A 19,301-nucleotide genomic window follows, 5' to 3' on the forward strand; every position below is an offset into this window, starting at 1 on the left:
TTAGTTGGTCTGAAACATTAGTCAAGCTACAAAGACTAACAGAGGATGAAAGTAACAATTTGCTAAACTTACCTATGTCAAACAAAAACTTGCAAACAAAAGGCTAGGGTTACCATACCTTAAATTCTTTTACACTGAAAGTCACATCTATTGGATCTCCAATATCAACATACTGCAAAAATTCTTCTTTAGGATTTATCCACAACTGGGTGTGCACATCAATAGATCATTGTCTGCAATGACATTCACACACATAAATATATACCATTTGCAATATAGTTACCAATAAAAGAATCCTCTTCACCTTTAGTTGGGCATTTCCATATAACTTCGAAGCTCAACGACCTTTCCGCCAATCAACATAATGGTGTGTTGAGGGTGACCTTTGCTATAATTTAAAATCTATGACATGAATGTCGGTTACTACAACAAAATGAAATGATTATCTAAAACTAATTCATGATATTTGGTATTATGTTTAGAGTAGAAAAACGCATGAAAAAGGATTAGATACTTAAAATTACATGGTGATATTTGGTATTCTGTGGTGATATTTTTATAATCATATTCCATGCATTTTCATCCGGTTCTCCAAGTTTCCAATTTTCTATGAATTCATATGAAAGTTCATAGCAACCACACTTCATAAAAGTAAAAAATTAAATAATAAATTAAGCACATATCATACTTTGGATACCTTGAGTTATTTGAGAACAAAAAGCAACCTCCTTTATGCTATCAAACTTGTTAGCCATCCTATCAGATAATTATGGGAGCATCAGAGATTAAAACGAGAATCTAGTTAAGTGAAATCAACTGACTGATTTTGAAAATCAATCGATTGAAAATCGTAAAATTGAACTTTATTTTTCCAGATTCAGTTTTAATGCATACTGAATTGCAAAATTAGCAGATTAAAAACCACAACAGATCAAATTTTCATCATTTAGTGGCAGTTTAAGTTAAATAAACACGTTGAAAAACAGAATCAACAGGTTGATAGATCATGATTTTTGCAAACAGAGGCATATTTAAGTGAAATCAACACGTTGAAATTAAAAATCAACATGTTAAATATGACAATTTTCATTTTTTGCATACAACAACTGATTTTTATGAAACCAATGCATGAATACATAAGATTAACATGCTAAAAAAACATCAGACCACATTCTTCATGTCTAATATGCCTAGTTCAGTTCTGAGCTTGTTAAACCTATCACTAGCCAATGGTTTAGTAAACAAATAAACCAATTGATTTTCAGTTTTAACAAATTGAATTTCACAATCTCCCTTTTGAACATGATCACGAATGAAATGATACCTAACCTCTATATGCTTGGTTTTAGAATGTTGTATTGGATTCTTGGTTAAGTTCATGGCACTAGTATTATCACAATACAAAGGTACCTTGCTTAGCCTTACACCATAGTCCAAAAGTTGATGCTTCAACCATATGATTTGTGCACAGACATGTCCAACATCAATATACTCAACTTTAGCAGTGGAGAGTGCCACATATGCTTGCTTTTTGCTATACCATGAGATTAGACTTGAGCCAAGTAGATGGCAAGTGCCACATGTGCTTTTCCTATCCAATTTGCACACATGCATAATCAGAATCTAAAAAGCCACTAAGAGTTATGTTAGAATCACATGGATACCATAAACCAACATTGGTTGTTCCTTTAAGGTACTTTAGAATCCTTTTTGCAGCTTTAAAGTGTGATTCCTTTGGATTTGCTTGGAACCTAGCACATAAGCATATTCTAAACTGAATATCTAGCCTACTTGCTGTAAGATAGGGCAAAGACTCAATCAACCCTCTATATTTGGTTGAATATCTAGCCTACTTGCGATAAAAACTGCTCTCACTACAGAGCTCCGATTCAAGATCCGACCGATCAAAGTCAAGAACTATGTGCTATGGAGCAACTGTTAAAATATCAGCTCCATCCAATGGTTAATGAAATAGAAATCGTCATTTTACGAAGAGTGTACAGTGTAGAAAAATGGGCAGCGCTTCAAAATGAGATAAAGAAAAGGAAAGGTGGCTGCACCAAAATAAATAGCTCACGTACAAGCAAGAGTTCAATCAATCCTTGGCCTCATTGAAATATAAAATCATGTACTGCACCCACATCAATACGCATGATATCAAAAGTATGAAAGAGGAAATCTAATAAATCTGCACCACATTCACGTAAATAAAAAAAGGAGAGGTAGAAGAGTTAATCTCATGCAAAAAACTTGCTCCAACAGCAAGAATGAAGAGAAAACAATCACATATGCAGGCCATGGAAAAGAAGAAGGATATATCAAGTATATTCATTAAAACCTCATGCACCAATCAACAAAATAGAGAGAAGAAATAAGGTAAAGATTCAAACAACACAAAAAAACAAACTCAGCTTCCCCTACACTACACATCCATGCTTTTCAAGTTTCATTCATCAAGCAAACAACAAGAAAACAATAACAATAGAAGAAAGCAAAGTTCGAACCCCACTCCTACACACATTGCACATAACCTTCCACCACTAGGCTATATGCTTTCACATGATTTAACATACATTATAGGTATTAAAATACTTATACTCCACAAACCATAATTCCTTAAATTAGATAAATAACAACTTTAATCACTCATTTAATTAAATAAAATACAACCATCACTTAAATAATAATTATTCCATATTTAATAAATTTATAACCTATTTAAATTAAATAAATCAACAATATTAATCAAGCCATTAATTTTTTTCCATGTGTTTCCCTTTAGTCTAATTTTTCCCGGGTCTTACATTTTCTAATGAAGAGTGTTTTATCCACTACATCTCTAGCATAACCTTTTGATAAGAGAAAATTGCTTAGCCTTTCATACCATTGTCGTGGTGCTTATTTCAAACCATATAAGGCCTTTTTCAATTTGAAAACATGGTTAGGATAGAGATGATCCTCAAATCCAGGAGGTTGTGATACATACACTTCTTCATTTAGGAAACCATTCAAGAATTCACTTTTCACATCCATTTGACGCAATTTAAAGTTACATATGCAAGCATATGCTAAGAGTAATCTCACAACTTCTAGCCTAGCTACAAGTGCATAAGTTTCATCAAAGTCAATACCTTCTTCTCGATTTTAACCTTTAGCAACTAGTCTAGCTTTGTTCCTTAAAATATTACCATCTTCATCCATTTTATTTCTAAAAACCCATTTAGTTCCAATTATATTCATATCATCAGTTTTAGGCACTAGAAACCACACATAATTTCTTGTGAATTGATTGAGTTCATCTTGCATAACAACAATCCAATTACTATCATTCAAAGCATCATTCACATTTTTAGGTTCAATTTGAGATACAAAAGCAACATGTTCACAAAATACAGTTCTACGTCTAGTAGATACTCCCTATTTGATATCACCTATGATGTTATCCTTTGATAAACCTCTAGGTTAAATTCAATCCTTGGGCAAGTTGTTGTCTGCAGCTTTTTTAGTCGGCTGTTTTTCCTTTTCAGCCGTTTGATTTCCTGCAGCAGAGGACTTTTCTATAGCAGAAATCTGTTCCTGCAGTAGATCTTCTTCATTTGCATTTTTTGACACTTGATCTTGCATCTTTGGGTTAGTTTCATCAAATACAACATGCATGGACTCTTCAATAATCATTAGTCTCTTGTTATACAATATATATGCATGGCTTTGTATAATATAACCAAAAAAAATTTCTTTTGTAAGAAAGCAATGTATGCTATATGATGCATGATGCAAATCAATCAAGTATATATTGTTGACTCTTTTTCCTATCAATACAATACTACCACATACATCACATATAAAGCAATGGTTTGGTTCAAACACAACTTTAAAACCTTTATCACTAAGTTGGTCAAGGTACAACAAGTCTTTCTTTTCACTTTTGATAACCTGCAAAACAAATATACATTACATGGTACCCTTTTATAGGTTGGGTCCAACATGATTAGATCTTTCTTGATCCTTTTGGGATCCATTTCATAACCCCTTTAGGAATATCATACTTTCTAGCGTGACAATTCTTAATAACATGACCTTTTTGCATGCAGTAGTTGCAGGAAATGAATGACATGTCATTTGGCTTACTTTTTGAAAAGAAACTAGAGAACTTCTTGGTTTTCTTTTGGAAAGTAGGATTGTAACCAAGTCCAGCTTTGCCAAACACACAATTTTGAGAACTAAGAACAACCTCTAAGTTTGCTTCCCCTCTTGTGAACCTTGCATAGGTCTTTATAAGGTATTTCACTTGATTTTTCAAAACTGTGTAGTTTTCACAGGGTTTTTCAGTAGGTTGATTTCTAAAACAATTGGTTGAATTACTGTAAATTATTTCCAAATGTTCGAAATCAGTTTTTAAATCAGTTGTTTCTTTTTCCATTTGACTGACTCTATTTTCCAGCCAGTTATTTAAGCCTTTCAATCGATTGTTTAATGCGGAAATCTTGTTTGCTTCATTATGCAACTCTTAAAAATCATGCAACAATTGATTATAGTCATTTTTGTCTAGAGAACTTACTTGACTTGAGGAGGATGACTTATAACCAGCCATGAGGCACAAATTGGCTTCTTCACTCTAATCTTGTGAAGAGCTACTTGTTTTTGAATAATCATTATCCTCACATGCAATGTATGCACGTCTCTCCTTTGGCTTCTTCTCCTCTTTCCTATCAATACTCTTCTCCTTTTCTTTGTTAGCATTTGGACATTCAATTTTGATATGTGCTTGTTTTCCACAGTTATAACAAGTAAAATTAAAAGAGTTTGATTCATTATGTTTGGAAGTATACCTCTTGGGATTATCTTTGCTACCTTTCCTTTTGAGATACTTACCAAACCTTTTGACAAGGAGATTCAAGTTCTCACTTTCACTTGATTCAGCCACCTCATCCCCGAGTTCCTCATTCTTCTTGGTGCTAGTCTTCAAGGCTATGTTCCTTACCTTTTGCTCACTTGACTCTAGCTCATTTAGCCTTTGCATCTCAATCTCATGCTCCCTAAGCTTGCCAAACAATTCAACTGTAGTAAAAGTGGATAAATCTCTTGTTTCTGAGATAGCCGTGACCTTTGGTTGCCAAGATCTATCAAGACACTTCAGCACCTTGATGTTTAACTCTTCTTTGTCAAATTCCTTACCCAAACCCATGAGATGATTGACTATATGAGTGAAACTCTTTTGTACATCTACTATGGATTCTCCTTGTTTCATCTTGAATAGCTCATACTCTTGAATCAAGACATGCTTCCTTGCTCTCTTAACATCATTGGTTCCTTCATGAGTCATTTCAAGAATCTCCCACATTTCTTTGGCACTCTTTCATTGTGAAACCTGAAAAAACTCATCCATGTTGAGAGATGACGTGAGGATATTCTTAGCATTGCAATCATATTGAGCTCTCCTCCTTTCTTCCTTAGTCCATTGAGTCCATGGCTTATCAACCTGCACATTTGCAACAGTATGCTTAGGAGTATATGGTCCATTTATGATTGCATCCCATATCCCTTGATCTATTGATTCTCATATACATCAGTCACGTACTCTGCTTTATATTATAATATGAAATGTCTTATTTGTTCCTGCAGAGAACAAATAAGATATGTCAGACACAAGCGTTACCTTACTTCTGTCCACAATCCCGGCTGGTATATGTCGTATGTGGATATCTCGATGTGAATTGGTTGTGACTTGAGAGGGGTTACCAGCAAAAGAGACTCCGATGCTCAAGTCAGCAAAACCTCTTAGAAAGTCAAATGTCGTGATTAATGGAGTTGAATGCATACCTTTAATTGCTGGGGTCCATGCTTATTTATAGATTTATTAATTATGTCTTGCCACGTCATGGGCTGGGCTCCTATTTGGGCCATAGGTGGGCCTGGGTCATGATCCAGGCTCCTTAATTCGAATATGCTAAGGTGGTGCTAAGTTCTTGTTTGATTATCCTCAGTTAGCGGCTTAGGCCGGTTACTTCTTTGGCGGTTTAGGCCGGGTACTATCATTCGTTTATACATGGGCCTTATTTGCGTCCTTGGTTGTTACGTAAGCGGGTTTTATGGTTATAATTTGGCTAGGTGTGGTACACCAGTCCCTCAGCCTTTGCCGGTATAACTATGACGGTAAAGGATGAAAAGTGTTGGTATGTTTGGTTAGGCCGGCTAGGTGTGGTACACCAGTCCCCCAGCCTTTAAATGTGACGAATAGTGTTAAGGCTTAAAATGTGAAGAGGTTTGTGGCAGGTGAAGGGGTGCCAGAAGTATAATCCAAAGGGGTTTTGCGCCGTCATTTTTTATGTTCATGACCTTTGGTGTGCCTTGTGACGATTGGAATGGGTTGTGACTTTTGGCAGGAAGAAGTTGTAGCGTTTGGGATTCATGTTTATAAATGAAGATGTTGTTGAAAGTGTGTTCACGTTGCTTCATTTGTAAAAAATCTGATATTAGTTACTTTGTGTGCGTTAGAGCTGTCCGATATCTTCCTTATCTCTACCGTCATCCTAAAAAGAATCAGGTATGTCTAGTAGTAGTGATAGGGTTTCCCTATCAAGTTCGAGTAGTGAGAGGTCTGGGGGGAGCGGGAGTAGTAAGTCAGATAACAGTGATAGGGAGGAGTCGGGAAATGTGGGGAGGATCCCTATGGAGAGGATAGTTGAAGTTAGGGAGGATCCACCTGAGGAGTTGGCGGAAAGTAGTTGGCCGGTGAAGACGGGATACAAGTGGGTTGTAGCGAATGTGCGAACACAACAGTCGATATTCTAGTGGTCGCGATCGCTGAAGTCGTGGCTGAATTGTACTCCTATCTTTGAGAAGGGTGCTCGAAGGGACATAGTGGTGCCAGAGAGGGTAACTGTTGTAGAATGTGTCTGCCATGGCCGAGATGGAGCTGTTGAGGAGTTTTTTTACATGTACATGTGTCATTTCTCACAATTACACATCCGGTTGCTGTTTGATGAGTTTACTATGGGAGTGCTGCGGCTGTTGATTGTTGCTCCCACTCAATTGCACCCAAACAGCTGGGCATACTTGCAGGCATTTCGACTGTTGTGTATGGCTTTGTATTTGCAACCTACTCCACGGGCGTTCCTCTACTTTTTTTTGTTACGAGGCCGAGAAGTCCAACAACGTGGTTGTCGCTTATAAGCCGGCCTGGTTTTAACAGATTGGATGCTTTTACTCAATCTTTTAAACACTTTAAAGATGGGTTCTTTAAAGTGGTGATAAAGCAAGTTGGCTGTTCGCATTTTTACATTGCTAACGGCAATACTAAGTTCCCCTTTTTCTGGACCGGCAACCCTTGGAGATATAAGGTGATGGCGAGGGAGGAGTTGTCGGTGGCCGACAAGGAGGTGGTGGATGCAGTGATGCTCTTTAGTGATAAGATGCCCACTAAGGGCTTAATTAGGGTTTATAATTCGGTTCACCCGATTATAGATATGGAAGGTATCTTTTTGAATTTTTGAGTGTTATTTTGTGTTTGGGCGTTCTGACGGTTGTATGTTGTGGGTTACAGGTCATATGGCACATATGGGAAAGAAGAATTTGACAGTCTTCCAAACGTTCTAGAAGAAGAAGGCGACTAGAGCTAGAGCCGCTGGGAACACTGAGGTTCCTAACTTGCAAGAGTCGCTGGTAGACGTGCATGTGCACGGTGGAACGAAAAGAAGGGCGGAGTTACCGGCTAAGCCCGATAAAGGAAAGGATGTGAAGAAAGTGCAGACCGCTTTGATGGGGCCGGGGTCATCTAGTGGAGGTAAAGGACCGGAGGCTGGCCTTATCGAGATCAATATGCCAGAATCACTAATTGATTCGATTGACAATATGGAGCCTAATACTTTAGTGAAGGCTATGGTTGAGTTTAGCAGCAAGACACTGATACTGAGGCGGCGGGTGGGGTCTTTATATCAGAGAGAATTGAAGGAGGGAAGCCGGGCAAAAGTCGAAGAGTTGCAAGGAAAGGTTGACAAATATGCCGAGGAGAAATAGGCCTGGAAAAAGGAGAAAGAGGTGTGGCAAAAAGAAAAAAAGAGGCTGGCAACTTGGAGGGTGCGCTGCCTAGACTCGGAAGAAAAGCTGAAAGGCCGAATTGCGGATCTGGAGGCCAATTATGATAAAGTGAAAGAGAAATATGATGGGTTGGAGGTAGAGTTGGAAGATTTGAAAAGCTGTGTTATCTAGGAGCATATAAACGATTTTCAGAAGGGTTTGCGACAAACGACCTTCTTCTATAAGGATGTTGATGTAAATGATGCGAGGTTTGATGTAAATAAGGATGTGGTTGATGGTGTGCTTGTGGATGAGGCAGAATCTAGTCCCGAGGAGGATGCAGGGAAGAGGGCAGAGGAGGTGGATGCGAACGTTAATGGCGCGACTGCGACGGATGTTGACCAAGAGGGGACTTAGAATCATTTATTTTAATATTTCCAATTTGATGTTGATTCTAAGTTTGTAATAACCAGTACATTAATTACTTTTATGTTAATGTGATGAATACTTTGTGTATGCTTTGTTGTTTGTTTGATACCGATAACTCGTGTTATAGCGGTGCGTTCATGGTATGATATAATCGTGAGTGTGAGTTTGATGTATGTAGTGTTAGCTTTAGAGTGTTAAATTCGATAAGAAGCGCTTTGGTTTACGAATGCGATTTTACATTACTTTACATTACGGGTGTTCGACCCAAGCCGGTTACTTGTGGTAAGGGTGGAGAATTTAGACGATTTAAAAGCCAATTAAGGGTGTTTGACCCAGGTCGCTTACTTGTGGTAAGGGTGGGGAACTAAAAACGAATTAACAGTAAGTTATGGGTGTTCAACCCAGGCCGCTTACTTGTGGTAAGGGTGGGGAACTAAAAACGAATTAACAGTAAGTTACGGGTGTTTGACCCAGGCCGCTTACTTGTGGTAAGGGTGGGGAACTAAAAACATATTAACATCAAGTTACGGGTGTTCGACCCAGGCCGCTTACTTGTGGTAAGGGTGGGGAACTAAAAACGAAGAACTAAAAACGAATTAACGTCAAGTTACGGGTGTTCGACCCAGGCCGCTTACATGTGGTAAGGGTGGGGAACTAAAAACGAATTAACGTCAAGTTAAGGAGTAGACGTGAGGTTAAGAACCCTTTGTTTTATTCATGAAATTTGGGGTGCCTCGTTAAAACCTCCCTGGCTAAAACCCTCCTTAGGGAAAAAAGACCAGGTGAGGGAAAAGAGTACACCCAGGGTTACAAGTATGTGCTACAATACATGTCTTTAACTAAAGTAAAACTTGAGATGGGACACATTCCATGTATTAGGTATTTCTTCCCCCGATAATTGTTCAAGCCTATACGCTCTTCCTCTAGCATCTTCACGTATTCGGTATGGGTCGTCCCAATTGGCGGAGAACTTGCCATCCTTCTTTCTTGCACTGTTGGCCATTCTCCAAACTAAGTCTCCCTTTGCGAACGATCTTGGGCATAGGTTCGCATTTTATTTTCTGGCCGCTCTCTGTTTGGCTGCTAAGTTGCGTATCTAGGCTTTTTCTCTTAACTCGGGTAGGAGGTCGAGGTGGGTGCTCATGTTTTGGTGATTTTGGACTGGGTCGTATAGTTCTCGGCGTAGAGATGGTTCACTAATTTCAACTGGTATCATGGTGTCTGTGCCGTATACTAGGCTGAATGGAGATTTGTTTGTTGCTGATTGAGGGGTACACCTGAAGGCCCATAGCACTTTCACTAATTCTTCTGACCATCGCCCTTGGCGTTGTCCAACCGTTTACGCAGTTCTACTAGTATAACCTTGTTTGCTGCCTCGGCCTGTCCATTGGTGTGTGGGTGTTCAATAGAGCTGGTTACATGTTTGATGCCTAGGTCGGTATAGAATTTAGCGAGTTCTTTGTCTATAAACTATCCGCCATTGTCGGTGATGATTGTATGTGGGACGCTATACCGACATATAATATCCTTCCAAACGAATTGTTGGACTTGTTGGGCTGTAATTGTGGCTAATGGTTTGGCTTCTATCCACTTGGTGAAGTAGTCGACGACTACTATCAGGAATTTTACTTGGCCTTTTACCGGGGAGAAAGGGCTGAGAATGTCCATTCCCCACTTTGCGAAGGGCCATGGGGATAGTATAGAATGAAGCTGTTTCTGTTTTTGATGGATTAGGTTGCCATGTTTCTAGCAGGGTATGCATCTTGACAAAATTGTGGCAATCGGCCTCAATGGTCGGCCAGAAGTAACCAGCGCGAAGGATTCTGGTGGTCATGGTGCGTGCACCGGAATGGTAGCCGCATATGCCTTCATGTAATTTTTTAATGATGTACTGAGCTTGTTCTACAGTGACGCATTTGGGAAGTGGTTGGCCGTATCCTTGTTTGTACAAGTCATCGCCTATCATCGTGTACCTAGCGACTTTAGTTAGCCAACTCCTGTCAACGTCAGGTGGGGGGTTACCGGTTTGAAGGTATTGGATGTAGGGAGTTGTCCAATTGTCGGCTTGGTGTTGGGTTAGGGTATGGCAAGTGTTTGTGATGGAAGGGGCAGACAACGTTTGTTGTAAGAGTGATCAATGGCAGCTTTTTAGCTTAGTGCTGACTAGTTTGGATAATATGTCAACTTTGACGTTCGCGGATATGGGAATGTGTTGGATGCAGACTTGTTCGAAGGCGGATTGGATGACTTTTCAGACCAGGTGATAGTATTGTAGGAGGGTAGCGTCCTTGATCTGGAACTCGTCATTTAGATGGCCCATGGTAAGCTTGGAATCGGTTTTGCATGTGAGTGATTTGACACCAACTTCGTGGCGAGGGATAAGCTGGTGAGGATGGCTTCGTATTCGGCTTGGTTGTTAGACGTTCTGAAGTCGAAGTGGAGGGATTTTTCGATGAGGATATCGTTGGGGCCTTCTAGGACGATGCCGGCACCTGCCCCTTTTGGGTTTGACGAACCATCAACATAAAGTGTTCATTGGTCCTCTTCAGGGGTTCGTTGGAGATCGTTGACAAAGTTTAGGAGGCATTGAGCTTTGATGGGGCCGTGGGGTTCATAGCGGATATTGAATTTGGATAATTTGATGGCCCAAGATGACTTGCGACCCGCGAGGTCTGGTTTCTGCAGTATTTTCTGGATGGGGTAGTCGGTTTTGGCGATGATGTTATGATTTTGAAAATAGGGACGTAGGCGTCGTGCTGCGTGTACTAGGGATAGGGCTAACTTTTCCACCATCTGGTATCTGGTTTCGGGATCTTGCAGGGTTCGGCTGACGAAGTATATAGGGTGTTGAGTGCCATTGACATCTTGAACTAGCATGGCGCTTACGGTGTGATCCATGGCGGTTATATAGACGAGTAGAGGTTGATGGGTGTCCGACTTATGGAGGATGGGTGGTGAGGTGATGGTGGTTTTTAGTTTTTGAAAGACTTGTTCACAACTGTCGTTCCACGTGAACTTGACCGATTTTTTGAGCAGTTGAATGATGGGATGGGTGTGTTCGGCTAACTTGGTAAGAAAGCGGGAGATGGCAATTAGTCGACCTTTGAGGCGTTGTACTTCTTTGACACTACTGGGCTTCGCATCTCAATAATTTCATTGCACTTTTTGAGGTTAGCCTCTATGTTGCGTTGTGTAAGCATGAATCCGAGGAATTTACCACGATCGACGTTCTTCGTCAAGTTTGCATTTTTTCTGGGAGACATATCGGGCCTCCTTGTAAATGGATAGTTTGTGGGATGCGACTTGAGGGTCAACGTGGGTAAGTCAGCAGCTGACCAAGCGAAGAGGTTTGTGTTGTTGATGAGGGTGGTTGTAAGGATGTCGCGTTGTTCAGGTTGTAATCCAGTGTCGAGTTTGGTGGCGCATCCATTAGGGAGCTCCAACGGTATGGTTTCTTCGATCGGCTTGAGGCGAGCATCCCAGCCTACTCTGGGGTCTAGATCATCACCAGATAAGGCTATGTTATAGCCGGGTGGTCGTTCAATATGATTGGTTTGAAGGATGGGAAGCTGCGGGCGTACGTTGGGCATGTAGCATTCGCGGACGAGCCGTTGGTCGCCATGAATGGTAAGGATGTCGCTGGATGGGGATGGAAATTTCATGACCAGATGAGTAGTGAAGACGACAACGCCAAAAGTGTTGAGTGAAGGTCAGCCGAAGAGGACATTATAGGATGTGGGCGCGTTGACGACGAGGAATCAGATAGGTATTGTCTTGGTTTGAGCGCCATCGCGAAAAATGGTATAGAGGTTGATGTAGCCGCGTGTGGAACCATGGCGGTGGTGGGGAGCTGGAGTTTCTGGTATGTTGCCCAATAGAGGATGTCGACGGAACTGCCTTGGTCAATGAGGACTTTCTTGACGGCATAGTTTTCTAACTCAACGGTGATGACCATGGGGTCATCTTGTTGGTGATCAAGGCCATGGAAGTCGTCATCTGTGAAGGTTATGGGGGGCATGCGACGTCTATGATGGGAGTGGGTAATGTGGTAGATGGATTGTATATGGCGGAGGTGTCTCTTTCTAGCGAATGAGGTGGATCCTCCACTAGCAAAGCCACCAGAGATGGTGTTAATAGTGCCGCGTAGGGAGGGGGGTCGGTAGGGGTGATATCGGTGCGAGCCAGTTGTGGGTGGCGGTTAGCGGGTTGGCTTGGTTGTTTGTCGCAGTGATAATCGCGGGGAGGGCGTCGGTGGTCAGAACGAGGAGTGTGATCGGATCGGGAAGGGTGGTCGTCTTTGCGGACGAAGCAGCGGAAATGGCCAACACGAACCAATTCTTCAATCTTATCTTGGAGTGCTTTACATTCCTCCGTGGTGTGGTCGTGGTTTCGGTGATAGCGACAATATTTAGTCATGTCTGCGTTGGGAGGAGTGGTCGTCTTGTGTTGTGGTGGGATGAGGTCGGCCTTTAAGGCCTCATCATGGAGACGAAATCTAGGAACATTTAGGGGGCATATCTGGTGAAGTGGGGTTGTCAGGGTTCTCGAGGTCTCAGTTAAGGCCAGGAAGGTTGTGGAGGGGGGGGTTGCTGCGGAGGGTGTGTAGTCATTGCAGAATTTTGTATGGAGAGTTTGCATCTTCTCCATGCGGACGTAGTCGGCGGCGCAGAGTTTCAACTCATGCATGGAGGTGGGTGGGTGGAGGTAGACGTTGTTGGCGAAGGGGCCAGGTTTGAGAGTGAGTGCCATGCACTAAAGTATCATTTCCTAGTTGAGGTGTGGTGTGCGAAGTGCAACCTTACTGAAATGGTCAATGAAAGCTCGGAGTGTCTCGTCTTGTTCTTGTCTGACGCCGAGAAGTGAGATTGTTGTAATTTGGTGTGGGCGGCTGTCGGCGAAGTGAGTGGTAAACATGTGGGAGAGGGTGTCGAAGCAGTCGATGGAGTATGGCGAAAGGGTGGTAAACCATTAGAGTGCAGGGCCTTTGAGGGTGGTAGGAAAGGCCTTGTAGAAAACAGCATCATGGGAAGTGTATAGGGTGACATGGGTGATGTAGACCTTGAGGTGTTCATCTAGGTCGGTCTCCCTTATGTAGCTTTCCAGTGTGAAAGGTTCCCACTGGGCAGGGAGGGGGGTGTTGGCGATGAAATCAGTAAAAGGGTGACGTCGTCTAGGTTGTGCGGATGGTAGCGGGTGAGGGGGATGGGATGGTGAACGAGGGTGGGAAAAGTTGAAGTGAAGTTGTGAGGGGGGATATGGGTGGTGGGGAGGGTGGGAGGGATGTTATAGGGTGGGATATGGGTAGTGTGTAGGTTGGAAGGCATGTTATAGGGTGGGATATGGGTGGTGGGCAGGGTGGTGGCGGGGGTAAAAGCCGCAGTGTTTCCTGGAAGGGTGGGATGGAAGTATGTATGATGGGTTGAGAGGATGGGAGTTTGTTGAGTAGTGGTGAAGGTCTGCGGGGTAGGATTGTACTCGCTTTCTTCTTTAGTGGGCTGGAAAGTTGGGGACCCTGCGACATCGGATGTTTCCTTAGCCTTTCCCTTTTGAGCGGGATCGGCCTCAATCTTTCGCCTTAGGCGTGAGTTCTTCTGTCGTAGTGCCTCCATCTCATCAACATTACGCTTCTTCAAATCAGCACTGTGCTTCTTCAAATCAGCCAGCTCTTGTTGCATCTTGGCTTGACCGTCTAGGATAACAGCCAAATCCGGGGTGATATTAGCAGGACCTGTGGGTTAACTCCAGCTCTATTGTGGGTAGAAACCATCTTCGAGAGAATGCAGGTTGGTTCGTAAAGTATTATCTCGTGTCCCACGATGGGCGCCAATTGTTCCTACAGAGAACAAATAAGATATGTTAGACACAAGCGCTACCTTACTCCAGTTCGCAATCTCTTCAGTAGGCTTCCTCCCGGCTGGTATATGTCGTCTGTGGATATCTCGGTGTGAATTGGTTTGGACCCAAGAGGGGTTACCTACAGAAGAGACTCCGATGTTCAAGTCAGCAAAGTCTCTTAGAAAGTCAAATCTCGTGATTAGTGGAGTAATGAATGCGTACCTTTAATTGCTAGGGTCCATGTTATTTATAGATTTATTAATTATGTCTTGCCACGTCATGGGCCCGCCTCACAGGTTGAAATCAGGTTCATTTATGTGGCCCGCCCCGCCCCGCTGCACGGCCCGTGGCCCACAGGCTGGCCCGCGTATTTAAACAAGCATAAATCAATCCCTACCAAGTAATCAAGTAATACTACAAATCTGTTACAAGACTTAATAAGCAATGCTGATAACAAAATATAATTACTTGCCAACATAAACAAAATACAACCACATCATTCCAAATCAAAGCAACAAAATCCTTAAACAAAATACAACCAAATTAAACCAAATCAAAGCTCATAATCTTTAAGTTCAACCAACAAATTCAAAGCTCCTAATTAACAAAATACACAAGCTCATAATCCTTAAGTTCAACAAACAAATTTAAAGTTCCTAATTAACAAAGTACACAACTAAATATGGAAATCATTCTTCATCTTCCATGTTAATAACATTGGATGCAACTTTGGATGAACCTTCATGTAGTACATTTTGGAAGTTAATATCTTCTCCCTCTTCTGCATACATTCAAACAAGACAATAAGTATATGATATTGATTAAAAAAGTAGATTGAAGAAATACAATAACAAAACTAATTACCCTCAACAAATCCATTCTTCCAACTAGAACTGTAGATAATTGCTTCCACATTCTCAGGAAAAAGTCGATTCCAATATTTGTTAAGGATCCGAGATTCAATACTAAATGAAGATTCAAATGCCACAATGGTTATTGGAATGCTAAACACATCTCTAGCCATTAAAGATAGATCAGAAAATCTTAGACTATTATTTTTCCACCATTGTAAGACATCCATTTGCTCCAAAAAGTCAAATTCTAAAGTGGGTTCATCCAAATATATGTCAAGTTGTGTCCTTCCAGGTTTATTAGATACTTGTTGCTTGCATTCTTTCAAGTCCTATCATAATATTTGAAATTAGTCAAATGCATAACATAATGAACAATTGCAACAAAAATAAAATTAAGCGAACTAAAAAAAATGATTCAAACAATTTACATCAAAAAGGCTATTAATGTGTGAGGATGAGGATTGTCCATGTTTGCGCTTTTGAGGATTATTTTCCTTTTATATATATATATATATATATATATATATATATATATATATATATATATATATATATATATATATATACTGAATTTCTTTATCTATTCTTTTTCCTGCAACACAAAAAAAGGTTTCTATTTCCATAATATTTGAATGGTTTAATTAGTTGGTTAAAAGACATAAGAAAAGTGTGGTAAGGTGTTAGTACAATAATCAAATCATTGATGAAAGGGGAAGCCTAGATATAAAAGTGCTTTTGATCTAGTATTGAATTTTGACCGTTAATTTTGGGGAGCCAAAATAATATATTTAAAATTTATATATTTTATATGATCACTAATAAAACAAAAATGAATACTTAATTTAATATAATTATAACCATAAAAGAAATTGCATATATCTAATAGATTTTTCTTTGTACTTCTAAATTATTGAATTCATCAATAATTAAGCCAAAACTAAAATTTTTAGTTATATTTTATTCAATGTAAATAGTTATATTTTTATTCAATGTAAAATGTACTTCCTATTCTTGTCAAAGATGATTAATATGAATTTTCAAATTTAAATTAATTTTCTATTGAATATGATATTAACAATTTAGTTACAAAATTATTAGTTAATAGTAAATAAGTAAAAGAGTGATAATAAATATTAATTAAAATTTATCTATAATTAATTTGTTTTTAAAAACATAAATATATTATAAATTTTAATAAGGAATGTATAAAAAAGAAAAGAGAGGTGCCATAGCCCTTTAAGGAGCAAATAAGATCTGCCCCTGTTTTGATCCCTAATTTTTGTTAACTTTCAAATACGAACAAATATTTTATGGGTTGTCAAGGACAACTCATAAGTTGAATAAAAGTTTAAAAAATGTTTCTAGATATTATCATTTTAGGTAATTACTTAGATCAATGGTGTTATAAATTCATGAAAATATCTATCATCTTTTCATTCATCAAATTGGAAGTGAGTTACATCATTGCTCAGGAAGTGAAAAAGGAATTGGGTAAATGAAAAAAAAATGTTGTTACCATAAAAAAATTGCTATCTAAATGTGTGGAAAGAAGAACAAAACTCTACAAACATGACTATGAGATATAACATCCATTTAAGTGGATTGTTCTCGGCTGAAAGTTTTTACTCTTGCTGAACCAAATAGTAGTTTCCCTTGGGAAGCTTTCCTTGGCCCAAATGGCTTTAATAGAACTCCAAGTTCTCCGTACCTTTCTTACTACAATAATCTTCATGGTTAAGTAAACCAGTACTGGACCTGAGGGGAGGAAGATGAATGGCACAACTTCGTCGAAATGACAATGATGCTCTACGAGTTGTATGGATATGTTGTTTCTTGTTTTGTTATACCAGAAACTATGACCATAGACTTATAATTTCATACATAAAACACGTTTTATATTATTGTTATTGGGGTGCACGACTTCTACATAATTTTCTTTAACATCGAAGTCATAACTTAAACTAGTAACATTAAATAAAATTCTTCTAGAAGAGACACTGAGTTACTTAAACTAGTTACGTTAAATAAAAGCCCTCAAGGCGAGGCATTGAGTTACTTAAACTAGTAACATCAAATTAAAAGTCTCCAGGTGAGACACCAAGTTACTTAAACTACTAATTTTAAAAGCCCTTCAAGTGAGACACCAAGTTACTTAAACTAGTAATATTAAAGAAAAGGCCCTCCTAGCGAGGCACAAAGTTACTAAAACAAGTGACCTTAACCAAAAAGCCCTCCAGGCGAGGCATCAAGTTACTTAAACAAGTAACATAAAATTAAAAGCCCTCCAAGCGATGCATCAAGTTACTTAAACTACTAATATTAAAAGCCCTCCAAGTGAGGCACCGAGTAGCTTAAACTAGTAACGTTAAAGTAAAAGCCCTCATAGCGAGGCACAAAGTTACTTGAATAAGTGACCTTAACCAAAAGGCCCTCGAGGCGAGGCATTGAGTTACTAAAACTAGTAACAAAGTAAAAGCCCACAAATGTGGCACCCGAGTTACCTAAACGACAACATAAGCTTGCAAACGTGGCCCCTGAGTTACCTAGATGGTAACACAAGTTAAGCCCACTCAGGTGGCACCTTGGCCTACCTTGATGGTAGCACAAAGCTTGCTCAGATAAGTGACATTAGATCCTACCCAAGTCAATAATTCAAAGTGCTCAAGATAACATAAATGGTAAAAGACAACCATTTCACCCGCAAAGTCAATGATGACCACATATTGTCCGACCAAATAGCCAATCTACTTGTAAGGTCAAAGACAACTACATACAGTCTGGCCAAACGATAAATCCATGTGCAAACATAAAGCTGGCTACAACTTGGTTAAAGGGTCAGTTACAATCGCATCAAGCATTCCATTTACGCTAATCAAACTTTCGAGCTTGAGGGGCTTATGTACATACCCAACCCAACAAATATGCTAAGTGATGCAACCTAATAAGGCCCTTTCAACTTTACTGACCTAAAATGGTTGGAAGATATTTTGAGATATATTTGTTAGTACAAATATTCATATATTAATAATATATGTGACTAAATCTCGATAGATTGATTGATTACGTCATGATATTTTTTAATACCATATATTTACATAATATTTGGTATATTAGGTAATGTATCACATTGTTGTTATTATTTTGCTAATTTAACATATAAACGGTGACTTGTTATATTTGTTTATATTATTTGATATTCTCTTGATATTATCTATTTTTATCACACAAATCATAAGGGCTCAGGAACCTTATAAATACAAATACACCTAGTATTTCACCAAGAAATACACACTTTTTCATATGCATTCTCTCTTACTCTGAAGATTCAAACTCTCTTACTAACTAGAGCATCAGAGAGTTTTTTGCAGGTGGATATTCCCCTGTGTTTTAACAGTTAAGAGCATACATCAAGATTCTCCAACACACTCAAATTTTTCCATCTATCCATAGGTCCACTTCGCTGGATCACGGTAAGAATAACTGTTATTTGTGATGTGCCAACGTTTGTGTGGCTAGTAGGGGTCACATATGGTGCTACCTTCAAGCTTAGGGCGTAGCAAGCCCTTACTTCTTTGGGTTTGCCTTGACGATAATAATGGTGGCATGGTCCTTGGCTGGGAACTTCATTGCCATGTGTGGCATGGAGACGACAACTCCAAGCATGTTTAGTTTCTTCCATCCAATCAATATGTTATAGAATGTATCTGCCTCCACTATGATATGTCAAACCATCATAGTGTGGCGGGCCTCAGGTGTCCCAAAGTTCGTCAACATGTTAGTATAGCCTTTGGTGTGGACTCTCTCTTTAGCGAAGCCAAGCAGTGGCTTCGAGTACAATTGTATCAGATTGGTAGGGGTATCTATCTTTTCCAATGCATGCAAGAACGAGATGTTAGCTGAGCTTCCTTGGTTAATGAGAATCTTATGAACTCTTTAGTTAATGATAGTTGCGATGACAACCATCGGGTTGTCTTGGTTTGGGTCATCTATATAGAAGTCTTCATCGGAGAAGGTTATAAATGGTAAATGTTGCGGTGGGAAATGACTCACCTAGTTGATACTTCTTTCCTATCTCTTCTACGCTACTCGTGAGTTTCCTCCTCTAGTGATGGTGTGAAAGCTTCCCCTTGTCTGAGCCAAGTTAGATAGGGGTTGGACTATCTGGTT

Source organism: Vigna unguiculata, chromosome 11 (assembly GCF_004118075.2).
Source record: "Vigna unguiculata cultivar IT97K-499-35 chromosome 11, ASM411807v1, whole genome shotgun sequence".
Classification (NCBI taxonomy): domain Eukaryota; kingdom Viridiplantae; phylum Streptophyta; class Magnoliopsida; order Fabales; family Fabaceae; genus Vigna; species Vigna unguiculata.